This window comes from Crocuta crocuta, unplaced genomic scaffold (genome assembly GCF_008692635.1).
Source record: "Crocuta crocuta isolate KB4526 unplaced genomic scaffold, BGI_CrCroc_1.0 scaffold14, whole genome shotgun sequence".
Classification (NCBI taxonomy): Eukaryota; Metazoa; Chordata; class Mammalia; order Carnivora; family Hyaenidae; genus Crocuta; species Crocuta crocuta.
Genome location: NW_027530209.1, coordinates 609,818 through 614,828, shown reverse-complemented (window position 1 = coordinate 614,828; position 5,011 = coordinate 609,818).

Genomic DNA, 5,011 nt, shown 5'->3' with positions numbered 1-5,011 from the left:
CATGTAACTGGTATGATTTGTTACTGTTCTAGATCCATTTTAGCCCAACATCATTAAAAATAAAACAGAACCAATAAAAAACCATGTGTTTTATTTTAATGCTAGTTTAGCAATTCAACCAGAAACACTTTAACCTTGAATATTTAAAGGACTAGTTACTTCAAAGTATTTTAAGTGATGTTACATTGTAAATATGAAATTACATGTCTTTCATCTGGCATGATTGCCATTGTGGTTAGAGTCACTGCTGTAGGTGAAGATAAGGTTTCACTTTGTTCTTTTCCAGTTAATTTTGGGTTTCCATTGTAGGGAAGGGATCAAGAAGTATGTCAGAAAAGTAGGAATGTGCTGGAGATGAGGAAGGCATTAATTATTTCATGTGAATAATAAGAAATGATATTTGCTGCAGAAGTAAACCAACAAATTACACTCATGATGACATGGACAAATTAATGTACCTTTAACAATCCCTGACTTTTTGAATTGTTTGCCTCAGAGAAAATGATACCCCTTCCCAATTTTTAAAGTTAGAAGTTCTAGGGAGCTTGGAAGAGCTTTGTAACATTTACTTCTCTCTTTTATCTGAAAGAAAAGGGATTTACATAGGCAGATAATCTCATCATTCTTTGATTTTTGTTGATGCTGTATCATCTTATAGATGTTTTTATAGTCTTGGAGCAACTTGAAGCACTTTGACAGAGCAATACATACTTTTTAAACAAGTCATTTTTTTCTTTGACCTTTCGTCTTTCATATACTAATTACTGTAAACACAATTTAAAAATTATAAGTTGAAATTCTTTATTTAGATTTAGCTCTCCTTAAGGAATTCAACAAGAAGCAAATGTCAACTCTAAATAAACCTTTCTTAGGCATAGGCTCTGCTCTGGTGTGCATACTTTCTATAAAATAAATGCAACTTCCAGCGTCTGTTAACCCACATGATGCCAGAAGATTGCCTAATGGTTCTTGTAGACATTTTTTCTCTCTGTAAACCTATTACTGTGAAACTAGTTCCTTCCTGACTTCCTGTTATGTTTCTCTACTATTGCATTACTGATATTTATTGTGTTGGAATAATTTCTCTTTATAAATTAATTTTCCTTTTCCTACTTTTTTTCCATGCTGTTAATTTTTTTCCAGTTTATACTAGCATTTTTATTATGAATTCCTTTTCTTTGGAGGTGCATTCATACTTAAATGAGGTTTATTCTGTTTATAAAATTTAATTAAAGTTTTCTTCTTTCTCAAGATATTAAACCTGGTAATTGTTGGATTTTGATATTTCTATTCAAATCTATAACGGAGAATAAAAATATTCACACATTACTCAAATTGATTTTCCTCTACATTTCTATCTCTCCAGCAGCTACTTGTAAATTATTTTACCATCTTTGGGATCTCTGAATATAAAAACATGTTCTTCTATCTCCTGTATGTAAAGAAAGTTATTCTATAATTCTTCATATACGTACTTATATAGCCCACATTTGTGTTGTCTTCTCCATGGCCATTCATTCAGCCAGACGTTTGTTTCTTTATTATTATTATTTTATTTTTGAGGGAGAGAGAGCGTGAGCAGGGGAGAGGGGCAGGGGAAGAGAGAGAAAGAATCTCAAATAGGCTCTGTGCTGATGCGTGTGGAGCCTGACTTGGGGCTTGATCCCACAACCCTGGGATCATGACCTGAGCCAAAATCAAGAGTCGGACACTTAACAGACTGAGCCACCCAGTTGTCCTCTGACATTAATTGAGTACCTATAATGGGGTGAGACATTGTGTTAGGCTATATGTATTTGTATTGTTTCTTATCAATTGCATTTTAAAAAATTTTATAGTTCTACTGCATACTAAAAGTATAGTTAAAACAAATTCTCTTACTCTAATTTAAACCTCATTTTCTTATTTAGCTGGTTGAAAGATAGTGCATTTATAGATCCAAAAGCCATGACTACTAAATAATTACACTAGTAGTTCTAATAATTCCAAAATTTCCCAATGAAATCATCTATCTGTATAGTATTTGTGCATGTATAAAATTTTATTGACAGCTGCAAAAATAATTACAGGAAACTTGATGACTCTTAGTTGCAATAATTTTATTTAAAATGGCAAATTAAATACAGGTGAGTATAAGCTATAACTTAATATCATTTATTATGCACCAACTTAGTCAGATGATTAATTTCAGTTAGCATAAAAAAAGCTAGATATATGAAAAATTCCTGGCAGTCATGTTAAAAATTTTCTATTAGCTAAAAATTCACCTTTTGCAAACAAAGTTTTGTTTCTGGATCTTTATAGATTACTCTATGAGAAAAGAATCAGGAGAAATAGGAAATTAATTTAAAATGGACATTTTGCTCAGACGATTTAATTAATTGGAAGTCATTGCCATTAGCCAGCTCTGTTGAGCCAGGATCAGTTGAGCAGAAGATATTGGGTAAAGCAACTAAAAGCACTGCATCCTGGAAGAGCTATGAAAGGATTTCTTGACTTTGGTCTCTATTGCCTTCAGTGTCTACATTTTGGCTGACTGAACCCAGGCTTGGCCAGCACTTTATGACTTGTGATATTGTGATTTATAATAAGAAATATGTATTTGGTCTTTGTCCCCATTTCTTGTACAGAGTTCCTAAAACCCTTGTAGTTTCCTAAATGATAAGAACAATAAAGGTGTCTTTTGTTACGTGAATGTGATGACTTTTAAAAGTCCCTGAGGTTGGGGGTTGGTTGCCAGGAGAGCCAACTCTGTGATTAGGAGTGGAGGGGAGCTAGGCTTGGATCAATTGCCAATGGCCAATGATTACATCAATCATACTGATGTAATGAAGCAGCCTCTATAAATATCCAAAAACAATGGATTTGGGAGAACTTCTGGACTGGTGAACACATGAAGATTCGGGGCAAGCAGTGCCTCAGGAGAGAGCACAGAAGCTCCATGCCCTGTTTCTGTACCGTGTGCTGTGTCTCTGCCACCTGGCTCTTCCTGAGTATATCCCTTTTAATAAGCCAGTAAGTAAGTAAAATACTTCTCCGAGTTCTGTGAGCTGTTCCAGCAAATTAATTGAATCCAGGGAAGGGGTTGTGGTCACCTCTGGTTCATAGACCAGACTGTGACTGGCATCCAAATTGGAGGGGCAAGGCAATCTTGTAGGACTGAGCCCTTAACTTGTGGGATCTGATGCCATCTCCGGGTAGTATCAGACTTACGTTGTAGGACACCCAGTTGGTGTCCTGAGCATTTGCCTGGTGGTCAGAATTGGTCTCAGAACCGGATTAGACTCTTAATGTTTAAAGGCTTCAGTTTTGGTACTCCTGAGAGGTTAGTTAGTACATGCAGGTGCAAGATAACTTCTTTCTAGTGACCTAAAGATGCACTGGTCTGATGAGGCATGAACTAAAGGTCACAGAGAAAAGTTGTCTACTAATGGTAGATGCTGGACCTAATAGGTCAAATGAAACTTGAGAATCTAAGTCTCCATTTAAACTACTATAAGTTGGTGTTAGAGAAGTGTCTCCTTGCCTCAGTAGAGGAAGCCAACTGAGGTGGGAGGGGGGATTGGAGTGGGTCATAGGTAAAAGAATGGAGCTGATTAGCAAGACAATAAGCAAAGAGAGAGACAGAGAGAGAGAGAGACAGAGAGAGAGACAATGAGACACAGAGAGAGAACGGGGAATGGGAGAATGTTTATAGCTCATCATAACTAACTTGGGTTTTGCTCCTCCTGAGGGCTGTCATTAGCTTTTCTCCTTGAGAACCTCCCATTTCCCCCTTGTTCCTTGTTTTATTTTTAGTGACAGCTCCATGAATTCAGGAAACCCTAACTAGAATTTCTAGATAGAACCTTGATCATTACCTCTGCCACCTCATGAAAGGAAGTTTAATCTCTGCCTGTCTTCCACGCCAGCTTCAACCAACAGAGAAGGGGATCCTAGCATTTTTTTCTCCATGAGGGGAGATACTTGAGATAGAGATTTTTTGGCTTCTAATCCCTTGCTTAGTTTTCTATCCGAGAAGTTCAAATGGGTACTCTGATTGGTTAGGTGCTCATGTTGAGTAAGCCACATTTTTATTGTGGGGCAGTGTCTCCATGTGTAAGGCAAAAGTCACATTTGGTTTGTGTGGTTTTGGTCTCTCCTCTGCTTTCCTAATGCATGTTCTGGCATGGTAAGAGAGCTAGAGCCTCTTTTCCCAGTGTGAGAAGTAGCCCAGCCATGTTCTCACTGTGTTTTCTTTCCTCAGAATGGCAGTCTGACAGGCTGCTGGCCCATAAGCTCGCAAAGAAGACAGCTTGGCATCAGGCAAGGGGACAATGTGTTCTTCCTTGTTAAAACCTGTTCCTTCCTTTACCCTTGTACTGCAGGGGGTTTGTGCTAGACTCTTCTCTCATTGCATTGTAATAATCCCCCTCTGATACCAGAAGTGAAATGGATAGCAGTTTAGTTTGGAAGAGAATTGCTGAGGTCTTCTGGCCTAAGCTGTGTCCTCCAATTTAGTCTTCTTAAGAGATGTATCCCAGAGTACTGGCTACTTGTCAAGATTTATCAGTCTGTACTTTACTTCCTAATCTGCATATATACATTTACTCTCTGGGTAGGAAATACCAAAGTAAGGGGCAGATAAGTGGTACCTGGGCCTTATAGTTAGCTTTCATTTCATTATTTCAAATAGAATTTAAATTTAAATGATAGCATTATTTTAGCTTTTTACATACTGGATGTTTTGTTCTAACTGTGAAAAACTATCATTAACTTTCATTTATGATATGAGACCTTTTTAAAAGTCTATCTTATTAGTTTAATTTCTGTTAGAGGGAAAAACAGAACACACACACACACACACACACACACACACACACACACACGGTCACAATTAATTCCAGAATCTTGGGAGTATAGGAATGTCTAAACAAAATTCTAGGTCAGTGTAGTCTCCTCTCTTAAGAGAATATTGACTGAATTCCTGCTCTGAGCCAGGCAGAATGCTGGGGATGCAAGAAGACTTACC